A 17,828-nucleotide genomic window follows, 5' to 3' on the forward strand; every position below is an offset into this window, starting at 1 on the left:
CAATAGTTTGACAGATAACGGAATTAGAGAGAATTTATATCTATTCAGCTTACAGATTGGAACTCTGTATCTCCTGCCCGAGGGCATTAGCTCATACTCCGTATGGAGAATATGACTAGGGTCACTAATAATTTTAAGACTCTGCTTCTTAACAGACCTCTCAAAAATTTCCTGAAGAGAAAGTGGAGACAACATACCCATTATTTCTCCAGCTCTTCGACCACATTCTGAAGTTGTGACCTCAGTTTAACAGTCAAATTGCCAAACCATATTGTAAGACCATAGCATATTATAGATTCAATGGCTGATCTGTAAAGGAGTAACATGATAGTTTTATCCACCCCATAGACCCTGAGCCTTCTCAAAAAATGTAAGCGCTGACTAGTTCCTGTACAAACATAGTCCACATGATGACTCCATTGCAGCTGAAAATAAAGTAGATATCTCAATACTTATATGATGTTACCTGCTCAACTTCCTCCTCATTAATTAAAATTGGACTATGATCACCCACCAACCTTGGGTCAAAGATCATTTCTTCAGTTTTTTTTTGACATTCAACCTCAAATTATGTTCCTCAAACCACTGCACAACCCTTTCTATTTCTGATTTGTACATACCGACATCTGAAGTATTTGTCAGCAAACTAAGTATAGTTGTATCATCAGAAAATGTAATGATGTAATTGTTTATGTAGCGATTCATGTGTTGGGAACTCAGAAACGAAGACCAGGAGATTCTTGGGTAATCTTCAGCAGGATTCTTTATTGAGAACGCTCTCAAGTGTCTAACTTGCCCTTAAGACATTGTAGGTTTTATACATTTTAAGGGGGTGGGATACACAGGTGGAGGTGGAGACAACCTAAACAAAGCATGCAAATGCAATACAGGGATCGGCCTGATACTGGCCATTTTCCCATCTTTGATCTTGTCAGCATAACAGTGTCATTTAAATACAGAGGTGCCTGACAGTATCGCTGATAGCTTCACATTATCATAGAGACAAAAGGCACAGCTGGGCCTCGAGTTTAAAAAGCCAAATGGCAAGGAAGAGCACAAAAACAAAACGTTAATGTCTCAGACACTTGATTTTCCTGATTTAAGCTTCTTTGATGTCAGCTTTATTACCCCAAAAAGTCTACTATTATATTGGAACCTAGATTTAACATTTTATAAATTTGTAATCCCACACATGCAGTCATTCGTATATAATGTAAAGAGAATGGGAGAATTTACACGGCCTTGAGGAGCTCCAACATTTGTGACCAATATGTCAGATAAAGTTGAATAAATTTTCACTTGCTGTTGTCGTCTTGTTAGAAATGCATAGTACCATTTGACGATGTAAGGGTTCACTTCCATCTGTTTTAACTTAGATAACACAACATCTGGAAGTAGAGTATTAAACGCTGATCCATAAACAACACTCTAACATAAGCTAAAGGACTTTCAAGGTGTTTTAAAATAAGGTGCGTCATTGTACTCAAAGCATCTTCTGTACTCCTATTTACTTTGTACGCAAATTGATAAGGATCTAATTTATACAGTACATGTTAACGCCACTGGTCTAAAGTTATATATACACCTTTTACCTATTTCTTTATTATTCTCTGGTATGTAAGGAAAGTCGACCCTGGACAAAACTATAAGCATTTCAAAAATACTTACAACTTGCTCAGTAGACTTCCCTGTGGTCAGTTCTTGCTTACAGCTCTTAAATTACTACTCTTGCAGACCATAACTTGTCATTAATAAAATACAAGTTTTATTAAAGTTAACAAAAGTTATATCAAAGTACAACAGTAAAGTTACAAAATCAAGATATAATCAGCTGGTATCAGGCGTCGAAGGATACTGTGCTTGTTCAGTATCCGTCCGTCGAGTCGCTCTCTCAGTCTTTTATACACAGACGTCGAACGCTGGTTCTTCTGATGTCATCACCTGGAGTGCTGCCAACTCCTCTGCCGAGGCTTTCAGTTGATTACGTCGCATTGCTTTTAGGCCTTTTCTTCTTCTTTTTCCTCTTAACGGTCTGTGAAATACACCTTAACTACTATATTGTCCATTTATCATGACAACTATTTCTAATACATAATTATGTTGGCTTGGCAACAAGCCAACATACTGTTATGCTATTTAAACTTTTTTTTATTTTTTTTATTTTTATTATGTTGGCTTGGCAACAAGCCAACATACTGTTATGCTATTTAAACTTATTTTTATTATTATGTTGGCTTGGCAACAAGCCAACATACTGTTATGCTATTTAAACTTATTTTTATTATGTTGGCTTGGCAACAAGCCAACATACTGTTATGCTATTTAAACTTATTTTTATTTTTATTTTTATTATTATTATTCTTCTGAGAAAAAAATTCTGAACGCTACTCCTCCTAGGGCTTTAAAGCCACAAGCCCCAAACTTGGCAGACACCTGCGGGATAGAGCGGTGGTGTGTGCTATATCTTTTCAGAGTGATGAGACTTAAAGTTTTTTTTTTATTAATTTTTAAATGTAAAAAAAAAATAAAAAAAATGCGCCCCTACAGTTGCAATGACATTTAGGGGCGGAGTCGGGTTTCGTTTCACTTTTAAACTGGTTAAAAATACTGCTGCTCAGCCCAGGCTGTCTACAAGGAGCTCACAACGAGCGAATTCATTCTTATTTATGACCTTTTAAAAACGCGATTGCACGCAATCCACACCTTAGAACACACCAAGAGCTAAATTCAGATGTTTCTGAACTGTTTAAAGTAATAACATTATATATTCGCGGCAGCCAACTGCTCGCGAGCTGGCAATGTATTTCTCTGAACACTTGAAGTCCACAGAGAATTTACAGCCTTTCACATTAAAACACTGCAGCGAAACGGCACAAAACAATTTGAATAATATATTATATGGTTTTAAAGTAGTTTTGGCCACTGTCACGCTGGTCTTAGCTGGTTTCTAACTGAATCATCAGGCGGAACGTCACAGTGAGCTCGCGATGTATTTCTCTGAACACTTGAAGTACACATTTACAGCCTTTCACATTAAAACACTGCAGCGAAACGGCACAAAACAATTAGAAGAATATATTACACATATGAAAATGAGTGTTTATATGTGCTTGTGAGATTTCTCTGTCAGGCTTAACGTCGCAGCAATTGCTCAGCGTTGCATAACATGGTAAAGCAGGGAGCTACACTGAGACCAAAAGGGTCGCATGCATCACTGATTATTTTTGTACCTACTTATGTGTTATGCTATGATTTAATATGACCATTTATTAAAACAGAAATGTGTATTTTAAGAATACGTTTTATAACGTGCTCCGAGCATTCAACACATCAAGTTGGCTTCAGCCCCGCGCTGCGGGAAACTGAACTGAGCAGCTGATGGCGCGTGTGCACGAGAGAGAGCCGCGCGTATCGCGGACAGGGACAGCAACACTGAACAGAGCTGTCGTTCAGGACGTTCACTTCCTCCTGGACCTGAACGAACAAATTCAAATCGCAGTTTAAATAAACAGAAAAAAGAGCGAAAAGCAAAAGAGCTCAATTCAGCAGCGCGGTGTTGTTCAGGGAGCAAGCAGAGACGCGTCTCAAAGTCTTCTTGCTTTTGTACCGACAACAAATACATACAAAATATGTCGAAATACCCGTGTTGGAAGGTGTGTTCGAATAAGTATGTGGTTATGTCTTAAGTGAAAGTAAAGATTTGCAAAAAAAAAATCGGATGTGTATCATCATAATGGATGCGTTTGTCTCTTAAAGGGACCGCGCCTAATTTACTAGCTCTGCTGTCAGAGTCTTTAATGTATGAAAATGAAAGTAAATCACTCACTGCTCTTGACTGAATTACCTTGTAGTACAAGAATTTATCCAAAGTCAATCCAAAAATCAGATAGAATTGTTTTACTAGTGGGTGCAGGCCACTAGTTCATTTATGTAAGTGAGTATGGCAAAATAGTGATCTGTGAAATATTATACCCACTAATTCTTCATACAGTAGGCTACCAGTGAAATTGATTTAAAAAAATAACAATTAAGGACCTGCCCATGTTTTGCTTAAGTGTTTCTTTCTTTAATTGTTAATGCAACCTTTTCACACCACAGACTGAACCAAATTAAGCATTTCTTGCTTGGTAACTGTTCAACAAAGTATTGATAGTTGTGTAAATATTGTCATACTGACAGTCTGAAGTTTTGGTTGATTCCATTACATATCTTTTTATCAAAGTTATCCGAAATTATCAAAATGAATTTGTTCTGAGTTATTGTCATATATTATTACCAGTTTCTAAACTACAGCAAATAAACTGTGATTATGTGAGAAATGTTGAAGGTGTCTGAATACATTTTGGTTTGATTGTGTATTTTATCTTACAGTGAAGACTATGCAGTGCTATTTTACATTAACAAAAACAAACTTAAAAAAATGTAAACATTATGTAAATAGCACAAATAAATAAATAGAATGAACATACAGTACAAATTAAACAATTTTAAACAGTGTGTAACTGCATCATCTATACAAACCATTGTGCTTGGACCCCTTATGATCTCCTTGATTTAAAATGCATTATTTCAGTAATCTTGTGTGTCGTTGCCCACAACGCGACGGTGGCAGGACTGTGAAATACATACACGAGAAAAATAGGCATGACTTATTTCACATCCAGCTAGACAACCCTGTCATAGCTGTTATCATAGCCCAGGCTTTTTATTAAAAAAAGAAAACAGCAAGGGAGCATGGAAAAAGACTGTTGCAGGTGTATTTTTTTTATGGCATTATTATGTGTATTAATTTTGCAGCGGGGCAACTCAATGTTGGGCACACAAGTACTTTGGCTCTTTTGCTCCATGGCCAAGATGGCCAAGCCAACATCAAAGTTAGTTCACTAACTTTTAATTCTAGTTTTTTTTATTATTATTCTTCTGAGAAAAAAATTCTGAACGCTACTCCTCCTAGGGCTTTAAAGCCACAAGCCCCAAACTCGGCAGACACCTGCGGGATAGAGCGGTGGTGTGTGCTATATCTTTTCAGAGTGATCAGACTTGAAGTTTTTTTTTTATTAATTTTTAAATGTAAAAAAAAAAAAAGAAAAATTGCGCCCCTACAGTTGCAATGAGATTTAGGGGAGGAGAGCAGTCAGACGAGAGAAGAATCGCTGCTGCTCATCTCAGGCTGTCTACACGGAGCTCACAACGAGCGAATTCATTCTTATTTAAGACCTTTTAAAAAGGCGATTGCACGCAATCCACACGTTAGAACACACCAAGAGCTAAATTCAGATGTTTCTGAACTGTTTAAAGTAATAACATGATATATTCGCGGCAGCCAACTGCTCGCGAGCTGGCGATGTATTTCTCTGAACACTTGAAGTCCACAGAGAATTTACAGCCTTTCACATTAAAACACTGCAGCGAAACGGCACAAAACAATTAGAAGAATATATTATACACATGAAAATGAGTGTTTATATGTGCTTGTGAGATTTTCTCTGTCAGCCTTAACGTCACAGCGAGCTCGCGATGTATTTCTCTGAACACTTGAAGTACACATTTACAGCCTTTCACATTAAAACACTGCAGCGAAACGGCACAAAACAATTAGAATAATATATTATATGGTTTTAAAGTAGTTTTGGCCACTGTCACGCTGGTCTTAGCTGGTTTACTGAATCATCAGGCCGAACTTCACAGTGAGCTCGCGATGTATTTCTCTGAACACTTGAAGTACACATTTACAGCCTTTCACGTTAAAACACTGGAGCGAAACGGCACAAAACAATTAGAAGAATATATTATACATATGAAAATGAGTGTTTATATGTGCTTGTGAGATTTCTCTGTCAGGTTGAACGTCGCAGCGATTGCTCAGCGTTGCATAACATGGTAAAGCAGGGAGCTACACTGAGACCAAAAGGGTCGCATGCATCACTGATTATTTTTGTACCTACTTATGTGTTATGCTATGATTTAATATGACCATTTATTAAAACAGAAATGTGTATTTTAAGAATACGTTTTATAACGTAAATTATGTCTCTGGCCAAAGAACAGAGAGAAAGACGAGAGAGAAATGAGCGCTTCCAAAAATAATATCACAGCGAATTGCACTAATCCACCATTAGAATTCCTGCAGAAGAGCAGAATTCAGGTGTTTTTGAACTGTTTATGTGTGCAAAATGAAATATAATTTGACAGAGTGATACAGCTTATGAATACTGGAAGGAAAAAAAGTCACGACAGCCTTTTAACTCTGGAGTCTATTAACGCATATACGCGTTTTGAGTCATTTTCTCCTGATAACCCCGAAATTTACTTAAATTACACTTTCAGTTTTAATCGAGCAATACATCAATCGAATCTGTAAAGGGTCTACTTTTTTTTGGATACAAACATAATAACAACAAAACTTTGTGCACTTATAAAATAAAGATAACAAACAAGGTGCAGCCTTGGTCTGCGCTGATCTTCATTTACAAACACGTCATTAAAATGAACTGTAACTCCATGAATACTCAACGAGGAGACATGAGAGATATATCTATAGAAAGCTTGACATGTCTACTTTTAAACCAAACAAGTGCTGCCGAACAAATATTCTGTGATAAAGTAATCCATATCAAAACAACGCGATGTCCTTTTTTCACGTCTAATGTGTATGGAAGGCCAAGAGGGTCAAATACACGTGAATTTTAACGTGTCTCTGTAAAGGGTCTACTTTTTTGGGATACAAACATAATAACAACAAAACTTTGGGCACTTATAAAATAAAGATAACAAACAAGGTGTGCTGTCTGCAGCCTTGGTCTGCGCTGATTTTCATTTACAAACACGTCATTAAAATGAACTGTAACTCCATGAATACTCAACGAAGAGACATGAGAGATATATCTATAGAAAACTTGACATGTCTACTTTTAAACTAAACAAGTGCTCCCGAACAAATATTCTGTGATAAAGTAATCCATATCAAAACAACGCGATGTCCTTTTTTCATGTTTAATGTGTATGGAAGGCCAAGAGGGTCAAATACACGTGAATTTTAACGCGTCAACAACACGTTAAATACGTGTATTTCATGCGTAGACAACACGTATTTAATATTATTTATTTATCGGCGCTGCACAACATGGTAAAGTCATTTATATATTTTTTTAATAGCTTCTTAAAATACTATATTACTCCGATATTATATCCAATATTGTTTAACGGTTAAATAAGTGTTGTTTACACGTGAAAAATCAGCTGGTATTTAACGTGTATTTCACGTTGAAATACACGTGAAATACATGTGAAGTACACGTTAAAAATCAGTTTGAAGAGGTCAATGTCATTGGCTGCTGAGGACTTGGGTCAAACCACTTCTGTGAGCTTAGAGGGGTGTACCATTCATAGACAGGCAACCACCATTTAACATGCTATAGATCAGCTTATTCAGCCTTATTATTTAGTCTTTTTTCTTTTCTGTTTAGTATAGCCTATAGAAATAATATATTTAAGTTTCAGTTTTATGAAATATTTATTTTATAATAAATATTAATTAAAATTTTGTGGTGATAGTATAAAGTTTATAAAAGTTACAGTATTTTGTAATGAAACCGGACTTTTTGTTTAGCTCTTGACTCGCCAAAGTATACTATATATAGTGTCCCTTCTTTAATTTTTCAGTAATGTGTGATAACTTAAAATATGTTGTCAGTACTATTAAAATAAGATTAAATTGAATGGTATTTAGGAGATTATGGTTTTTGCATGACTTATTTCGCATTCTGCTAGACAACCCTGTCGTAGCTGTTATCATAGCCTAGGCTTTTTATTAAAAAAAGAAAGCAGCAAGGGACCATGGAAAAAGACTGTTGCAGGTGTATTTTTTTATGGTATTATTATTTTTATTTTTTTGCAGCGGGGCAACTCAAGAATGTTGGGCACACAAGTACTATGACTCTTTTGCCCCTATGGCCAAGATGGCCAAGCCAACATCAAAGTTAGTTCACTAACTTTTAATTCTAGTTATGTTGGCTTGGCAACAAGCCAACATACTGTTATGCTATTTAAACTTCTTCTTCTTCTTTTTCTTATTATTATTTTTCTGACAGAAATTCTGAACGCTACTCCTCCTAGGGCTTTAAAGCCACAAGCCCCAAACTCGGCAGAAACCTGCGGGATAGAGCGGTGGTGTGTGCTATATCTTTTCAGACTGATCAGACTTAAAGTTTTTTTTTTATTAATTTTTAAATGTCAAAATACATTACCCATAGACTTACATTATCTGAGAAAAATTGCGCCCCTAGTTGCAATAACCGAGATTAAAGGGAGGAGTCGGGTTTCGTTTCACTTTTAAACCGGTTAAAAATACCAAGTAAATAATACAATTTCCCTCAAACTGACAAGCTAAACCAACAAATCTGATTATTACAGGGGTCAGGGCTCATTAATAATTTATTTCTGGGCAGAGAGCAGTCAGAAAGACGAGAGAAGAATCACTGCTGCTCAGCTCAGTCTGTCTCCACGGAGCTCACAACGAGCGAATTCATTCTAATTTAAGACCTTTTAAAACGGCGATTGCACGCAATCCACACGTTAGAACACACCAAGAGCTAAATTCAGATGTTTCTGAACTGTTTAAAGTAATAACATGATATATTCGCGGCAGCCAAATGTCCGCGAGCTGGCGATGTATTTCTCTGAACACTTGAAGTCCACAGAGAATTTACAGCCTTTCGCATTAAAACACTGCAGCGAAACGGCACAAAACAATTAGAATAATATATTATATGGTTTTAAAGTAGTTTTGGCCACTGTCACGCTGGTCTTAGCTGGTTTCTAACTGAATCATCATGCTGAACGTCACAGATGAGCTCGCGATGTATTTCTCTGAACACTTGAAGTACACATTTACAGCCTTTCACATTAAAACACTGCAGCGAAACGGCATAAAACAATTAGAAGAATATATTACACATATGAAAATGAGTGTTTATATGTGCTTGTGAGATTTCTCTGTCAGGCTTAACGTCGCAGCAATTGCTCAGCGTTGCATAACATGGTAAAGCAGGGAGCTACACTGAGACCAAAAGGGTCGCATGCATCACTGATTATTTTTGTACCTACTTATGTGTTATGCTATGATTTAATATGACCATTTATTAAAACAGAAATGTGTATTTTAAGAATACGTTTTATAACGTGCTCCGAGCATTCAACACATCAAGTTGGCTTCAGCCCCGCGCTGCGGGAAACTGAACTGAGCAGCTGATGGCGCGTGTGCACGAGAGAGAGCCGCGCGTATCGCGGACAGGGACAGCAACACTGAACAGAGCTGTCGTTCAGGACGTTCACTTCCTCCTGGACCTGAACGAACAAATTCAAATCGCAGTTTAAATAAACAGAAAAAAGAGCGAAAAGCAAAAGAGCTCAATTCAGCAGCGCGGTGTTGTTCAGGGAGCAAGCAGAGACGCGTCTCAAAGTCTTCTTGCTTTTGTACCGACAACAAATACATACAAAATATGTCGAAATACCCGTGTTGGAAAGTGTGTTCGAATAAGTATGTGGTTATGTCTTAAGTGAAAGTAAAGATTTGCAAAAAAAAAATCGGATGTGTATCATCATAATGAATGCGTTTGTCTCTTAAAGGGACCGCGCCTAATTTACTAGCTCTGCTGTCAGAGTCTTTAATGTATGAAAATGAAAGTAAATCACTCACTGCTCTTGACTGAATTACCTTGTAGTACAAGAATTTATCCAAAGTCAATCCAAAAATAAGATAGAATTGTTTTACTAGTGGGTGCAGGCCACTAGTTCATTTATGTAAGTGAGTATGGCAAAATAGTGATCTGTGAAATATTATACCCACTAATTCTTCATACAGTAGGCTACCAGTGAAATTGATTTAAAAAAATAATAATTAAGGACCTGCCCATGTTTTGCTTAAGTGTTTCTTTCTTTAATTGTTAATGCAACCTTTTCACACCACAGACTGAACCAAATTAAGCATTTCTTGCTTGGTAACTGTTCAACAAAGTATTGATAGTTGTGTAAATATTGTCATACTGACAGTCTGAAGTTTTGGTTGATTCCATTACATATCTTTTTATCAAAGTTATCCGAAATTATCAAGATGAATTTGTTCTGAGTTATTGTCATATATTATTACCAGTTTCTAAACTACAGCAAATAAACTGTGATTATGTGAGAAATGTTGAAGGTGTCTGAATACATTTTGGTTTGATTGTGTATTTTATCTTACAGTGAAGACTATGCAGTGCTATTTTACATTAACAAAAACAAACTTAAAAAAAGTAAACATTATGTAAATAGCACAAATAAATAAATAGAATGAACATACAGTACAAATTAAACAATTTTAAACAGTGTGTAACTGCATCATCTATACAAACCATTGTGCTTGGACCCCTTATGATCTCCTTGATTTAAAATGCATTGTTTCAGTAATCTTGTGTGTCGTTGCCCACAACGCAACGGTGGCAGGACTGTGAAATACATACACGAGAAAAATAGGCATGACTTATTTCACATCCAGCTAGACAACCCTGTCATAGCTGTTATCATAGCCCAGGCTTTTTATTAAAAAAAGAAAACAGCAAGGGAGCATGGAAAAAGACTGTTGCAGGTGTATTTTTTTATGGCATTATTATGTGTATTAATTTTGCAGCGGGGCAACTCAATGTTGGGCACACAAGTACTTTGGCTCTTTTGCTCCATGGCCAAGATGGCCAAGCCAACATCAAAGTTAGTTCACTAACTTTTAATTCTAGTTATTATGTTGGCTTGGCAACAAGCCAACATACTGTTATGCTATTTAAACTTATTTTTATTTTTTTTATTATGTTGGCTTGGCAACAAGCCAACATACTGTTATGCTATTTAAACTTATTTTTATTTTTTTTATTATTATTATTCTTCTGAGACAGAATTCTAAACGCTACTCCTCCTAGGGCTTTAAAGCCACAAGCCCCAAACTCGGCAGACACCTGCGGGATAGAGCGGTGGTGTGTGCTATATCTTTTCAGAGTGATCAGACTTAAAGTTTTTTTTTTTATTAATTTTTAAATGTAAAAAAAAAAAAAAAAAATTGCGCCCCTACAGTTGCAATGAGATTTATGGGAGGAGAGCAGTCAGACGAGAGAAGAATCGCTGCTGCTCAGCTCAGGCTGTCTACACGGAGCCGACAACAAGCGAATTAATTCTTATTTAAGACCTTTTAACAATGCGATTGCACGCAATCCACACGTTAGAACACACCAAGAGCTAAATTGAGATGTTTCTGAACTGTTTAAAGTAATAACATGATATATTCGCGGCAGCCAACTGCTGGAGAGCTGGCGATGTATTTCTCTGAACACTTGAAGTCCACAGAGAATTTACAGCCTTTCACATTAAAACACTGCAGCGAAACGGCACAAAACAATTAGAAGAATATATTATAGCCTACACATGAAAATGAGTGTTTATATGTGCTTGTGAGATTTCTCTGAACGTCGCAGCGATTGCTCAGCGTTGCATAACATGGTAAAGCAGGGAGCTACACTGAGACCAAAAGGGTCGCATGCAGGGGCGTCGCACCCGTGGGGGATGTGGGGGTTTTAACACCCACACTTTTCCCGGTGAGAGGGTTCGACACCCGCACTTTTTCTGCAGTTTTTCCGCAGTTTTGCACAAACGCCTTACTACAGTCTCTCCTCCGTTTCTCTGGCCGCTGTGTGTCTGTCTGCGCTCGCCGCGGCTGCCTCCTCCCCTCTCCCTCTCAAAGGACACCGGCTTTGATTGTGACCGGCTGATGATTGGCTGTTCTGCCTTAAGTCCCGCCTCTCTTGGGGTGTTATTGGTTAGCTCGTGCTGAGGAGGCGGGAACTTATGGTTATGGTTATTTACATCTCCCTTTTCAAGGTACTTTGAATGAGTGTTTATGCTTTCGAGGTTTTTTGGGAAGATGTTCTGTTATCGTTTTGTTGACATGTCAAGTGTTTTCGGTATTATATTTAGTTTTTTAGACTAATGCTAATTGCTATTATTGGGAGATTGTTCAGCAGCTATTGTTTGCATACCTGTTGAAGAACTATGAAAGAAAATTGTATATTATTTTAATGTTTAAAAAACGTAAATTGTTACATTATTTATACCACCAGAGAAAAAGCTTTGTGTGGGCGTTTTTTTTTTCTCTCCCCTTTTCTGAGTTTTTTTTTTTTTTTTTTTTTTTCAGCCAAACGTTGCAAGCCGAAAATCCGGCACGACACCGGAGAACTTTAAGCCCTGCATTTCGTACCCCTTTGTCAATGTATTTATAATTTTTATTGTTTATAAACAAATCACATCCATCCCCCACACTTTTGAAAAGCTTGCTACGCCACTGGTCGCATGCATCACTGATTATTTTTGTACCTACTTATGTGTTATGCTATGATTTAATATGACCATTTATTAAAACAGAAATGTGTATTTTAAGAATACGTTTTATAACGTGCTCCGAGCATTCAACACATCAAGTTGGCTTCAGCCCCGCGCTGCGGGAAACTGAACTGAGCAGCTGATGGCGCGTGTGCACGAGAGAGAGCCGCGCGTATCGCGGACAGGGACAGCAACACTGAACAGAGCTGTCGTTCAGGACGTTCACTTCCTCCTGGACCTGAACGAACAAATTCAAATCGCAGTTTAAATAAACAGAAAAAAGAGCGAAAAGCGAAAGAGCTCAATTCAGCAGCGCGGTGTTCTGGTGTTCAGGGAGCAAGCAGAGACGCGTCTCAAAGTCTTCTTGCTTTTGTACCGACAACAAATACATACAAAATATGTCGAAATACCCGTGTTGGAAAGTGTGTTCGAATAAGTATGTGGTTATGTCTTAAGTGAAAGTAAAGAGTTGCAAAAAAAAAATCGGATGTGTATCATCATAATGGATGCGTTTGTCTCTTAAAGGGACCGCGCCTAATTTACTAGCTCTGCTGTCAGAGTCTTTAATGTATGAAAATGAAAGTAAATCACTCACTGCTCTTGACTGAATTACCTTGTAGTACAAGAATTTATCCAAAGTCAATCCAAAAATCAGATTGAATTGTTTTACTAGTGGGTGCAGGCCACTAGTTCATTTATGTAAGTGAGTATGGCAAAATAGTGATCTGTGAAATATTATACCCACTAATTCTTCATACTGTAGGCTACCAGTGAAATTTATTTAAAAAAATAATAATTAAGGACCTGCCCATGTTTTGCTTAAGTGTTTCTTTCTTTAATTGTTAATGCAACCTTTTCACACCACAGACTGAACCATATCAAGCATTTCTTGCTTGGTAACTGTTCAACAAAGTATTGATAGTTGTGTAAATATAATCATACTGAATATAAATATAAATATATTTATATTCAGATATAATCATACTGACAGCTGTCTGAAGTTTTGGTTGATTCCATTACATATCTTTTTATCAAAGTTATCCGAAATTATCAAGATGAATTTGTTCTGAGTTATTGTCATATATTATTACCAGTTTCTAAACTACAGCAAATAAACTGTGATTATGTGAGAAATGTTGAAGGTGTCTGAATACATTTTGGTTTGATTTTGTATTTTATCTTACAGTGAAGACTATGCAGTGCTATTTTAAATTAACAAAAACAAACTTAAAAAAAAGTAAACATTATGTAAATAGCACAAATAAATAAATAGAATGAACATACAGTACAAATTAAACAATTTTAAACAGTGTGTAACTGCATCATCTATACAAACCATTGTGCTTGGACCCCTTATGATCTCCTTGATTTAAAATGCATTGTTTCAGTTATCTTGTGTGTCGTTGCCCACAACGCGACGGTGGCAGGACTGTGAAATACATACACGAGAAAAATAGGCATGACTTATTTCACATCCAGCTAGACAACCCTGTCATAGCTGTTATCATAGCCCAGGCTTTTTATTAAAAAAAGAAAACAGCAAGGGAGCATGGAAAAAGACTGTTGCAGGTGTATTTTTTTATGGCATTATTATTTGTATTTATTTTGCAGCGGGGCAACTCAATGTTGGGCACACAAGCACTTTGGCTCTTTTGCTCCATGGCCAAGATGGCCAAGCCAACATCAAAGTTAGTTCACTAACTTTTAATTCTAGTTATTATTATTCTTCTGAGAAAAAAATTCTGAACGCTACTCCTCCTAGGGCTTTAAAGCCACAAGCCCCAAACTCGGCAGACACCTGCGGGATAGAGGGGTGGTGTGTGCTATATCTTTTCAGAGTGATCAGACTTAAAGTTTTTTTTTAATTAATTTTTAAATGTAAAAATTGTCTGAGAAAAATTGCGCCCCTACAGTTGCAATGAGATTTAGGGGAGGGGAGCAGTCAGACGAGAGAAGAATCACTGCTGCTCAGCTCAGGCTGTCTACACGGAGCCGACAACAAGCGAATTCATTCCTATTTAAGACATTTTAAAAACGCTATTGCACGCAATCCACACGTTAGAACACACCAAGAGCTAAATTGAGATGTTTCTGAACTGTTTAAAGTAATAACATGATATATTCGCGGCAGCCAACTGCTCGCGAGCTGGCAATGTATTTCTCTGAACACTTGAAGTCCACAGAGAATTTACAGCCTTTCACATTAAAACACTGCAGCGAAACGGCACAAAACAATTAGAATAATATATTAAATGGTTTTAAAGTAGTTTTGGCCACTGTCACGCTGGTCTTAGCTGGTTTCTAACTGAATCATCAGGCTGAACATCACAGCGAGCTCGCGACGTATTCCTCTGAACACTTGAAGTACACATTTACAGCCTTTCACATTAAAACACTGCAGCGAAACGGCACAAAACAATTTGAATAATATATTAAATGGTTTTAAAGTAGTTTTGGCCACTGTCACGCTGGTCTTAGCTGGTTTCTAACTGAATCATCAGGCGGAACGTCACAGTGAGCTCGCGCTTCAGCCCCGCGCTGCGGGAAACTGGACTGAGCAGCTGATGGCGCGTGTGCACGAGAGAGAGCCGCGCGTCAACACTGAACCGAGCTCTCGTTCAGGACGTTCACTTCCTCCTGGACCTGAACGAACAAATTCAAATCGCAGTTTAAATAAACAGAAAAAAGAGCGAAAAGCGAAAGAGCTCAATTCAGCAGCGCGGTGTTGTTCAGGGCAAGCAGAGACGCGTCTCAAAGTCTTCTTGCTTTTGTACCGACAACAAATACATACAAAATATGTCGAAATACCCGTGTTGGAAAGTGTGTTCGAATAAGTATGTGGTTATGTCTTAAGTGAAAGTAAAGAGTTGCAAAAAAAAATCGGATGTGTATCATCATAATGGATGCGTTTGTCTCTTAAAGGGACCGCGCCTAATTTACTAGCTCTGCTGTCAGAGTCTTTAATGTATGAAAATGAAAGTAAATCACTCACTGCTCTTGACTGATTTACCTTGTAGTACAAGAATTTATCCAAAGTCAATCCAAAAATCAGATAGAATTGTTTTACTAGTGGGTGCAGGCCACTAGTTCATTTATGTAAGTGAGTATGGCAAAATAGTGATCTGTGAAATATTATACCCACAAATTCTTAATACTGTAGGCTACCAGTGAAATTGATTAAAAAAATAATAATTAAGGACCTGCCCATGTTTTGCTTAAGTGTTTCTTTCTATAATTGTTAATGCAACCTTTTCACACCACAGACTGAACCAAATTAAGCATTTCTTGCTTGGTAACTGTTCAACAAAGTATTGATAGTTGTGTAAATATTGTCATACTGACAGCTGTCTGAAGTTTTGGTTGATTCCATTACATATCTTTTTATCAAAGTTATCCGAAATTATCAATATGAATTTGTTCTGAGTTATTGTCATATATTATTACCAGTTTCTAAACTACAGCAAATAAACTGTGATTATGTGAGAAATGTTGAAGGTGTCTGAATACATTTTGGTTTGATTGTGTATTTTATCTTACAGTGAAGACTATGCAGTGCTATTTTAAATTAACATAAACAAACTTAAAAAAATGTAAACATTATGTAAATAGCACAAATAAATAAATAGAATGAACATACAGTACAAATTAAACAATTTTAAACAGTGTGTAACTGCATCATCTATACAAACCATTGTGCTTGGACCCCTTATGATCTCCTTGATTTAAAATGCATTGTTTCAGTTATCTTGTGTGTCGTTGCCCACAACGTGACGGTGGCAGGACTGTGAAATACATACACGAGAAAAATAGGCATGACTTATTTCACATCCAGCTAGACAACCCTGTCATAGCTGTTATCATAGCCCAGGCTTTTTATTAAAAAAAGAAAACAGCAAGGGAGCATGGAAAAAGACTGTTGCAGGTGTATTTTTTTATGGCATTATTATTTGTATTAATTTTGCAGCGGGGCAACTCAATGTTGGGCACACAAGTACTTTGGCTCTTTTGCTCCATGGCCAAGATGGCCAAGCCAACATCAAAGTTAGTTCACTAACTTTTAATTCTAGTTATTATTATTCTTCTGAGAAAAAAATTCTGAACGCTACTCCTCCTAGGGCTTTAAAGCCACAAGCCCCAAACTCGGCAGACACCTGCGGGATAGAGCGGTGGTGTGTGCTATATCTTTTCAGAGTGATGAGACTTAAAGTTTTTTTTTAAATTAATTTTTAAATGTAAAAAAAGAAAAGAAAAATTGCGCCCCTACAGTTGCAATGAGATTTAGGGGGAGGAGAGCAGTCAGACGAGAGAAGAATCGCTGCTGCTCAGCTCAGGCTGTCTACACGGAGCCGACAACAAGCGAATTCATTCTTATTTAAGACCTTTTAAAAACGCGATTGCACGCAATCCACACGTTAGAACACACCAAGAGCTAAATTGAGATGTTTCTGAACTGTTTAAATAATAACATGATATATTCGCGGCAGCCAACTGCTCGCGAGCTGGCGATGTATTTCTCTGAACACTTGAAGTCCACAGATAATTTACAGCCTTTCACATTAAAACACTGCAGCGAAACGGCACAAAACAATTAGAAGAATATATTATATGGTTTCAAAGTAGTTTTGGCCACTGTCACGCTGGTCTTAGCTGGTTTCTAACGGAATCATCATGCTGAACGTCACAGCGAGCTCGCGATGTATTTCTCTGAACACTTGAAGTACACATTTACAGCCTTTCACGTTAAAACACTGGAGCGAAACGGCACAAAACAATTAGAAGAATATATTATATGGTTTTAAAGTAGTTTTGGCCACTGTCACGCTGGTCTTAGCTGGTTTCTAACTGAATGATCAGGCTGAACGTCACAGTGAGCTCGCGATGTATTTCTCTGAACACTCGAAGTACACATTTACAGCCTTTCACATTAAAACACTGCAGCGAAACGGCACAAAACAATTAGAAGAATATATTATACACATGAAAATGAGTGTTTATATGTGCTTGTGAGATTTCTCTGTCAGGCTGAACGTTGCAGCGATCGCTCAGCGTTGCATAACATGGTAAAGCAGGGAGCTACACTGAGACCAAAAGGGTCGCATGCATCACTGATTATTTTTGTACCTACTTATGTGTTATGCCAGTGGTTCCCAAACCTGTCCTGGCGTACCCCCAACACTGCACGTTTTCTTTGTCTCCCTAATTAAACACATCTGATTCAACTCATCAGCTCATTATCACATGGGTTAATGAGCTGATGAGTTGAATCAGATGTGTTTAATTAGGGAGACAAAGAAAACGTGCAGTGTTGGGGGTACGCCAGGACAGGTTTGGGAACCACTGTGTTATGCTATGATTTAATATGACCTTTTATTAAAACAGAAATGCGGGAATGTGTATTTTAAGAATACGTTTTATAACGTGCTCCGAGC

General features: G+C 37.3%; 1 long non-coding RNA gene across 1 annotated transcript; it reads right to left on the reverse strand.

Annotated features, from left to right (window-relative positions):
* Positions 1-3,156: 3,156 nt before the first annotated feature.
* LOC127970029 (uncharacterized) lies at positions 3,157-16,557 on the reverse strand. The gene is made up of 3 exons (XR_008156482.1): positions 15,648-16,557; positions 9,716-9,954; positions 3,157-3,844 (listed from the first exon to the last, which is right to left on the reverse strand). It is a non-coding gene; the product is annotated as an uncharacterized LOC127970029 (long non-coding RNA).
* Between the last annotated feature and the right edge of the window lie 1,271 nt (positions 16,558-17,828).

The sequence above is a fragment of the Carassius gibelio genome, chromosome A4, assembly GCF_023724105.1.
Source record: "Carassius gibelio isolate Cgi1373 ecotype wild population from Czech Republic chromosome A4, carGib1.2-hapl.c, whole genome shotgun sequence".
Taxonomy (NCBI): domain Eukaryota; kingdom Metazoa; phylum Chordata; class Actinopteri; order Cypriniformes; family Cyprinidae; genus Carassius; species Carassius gibelio.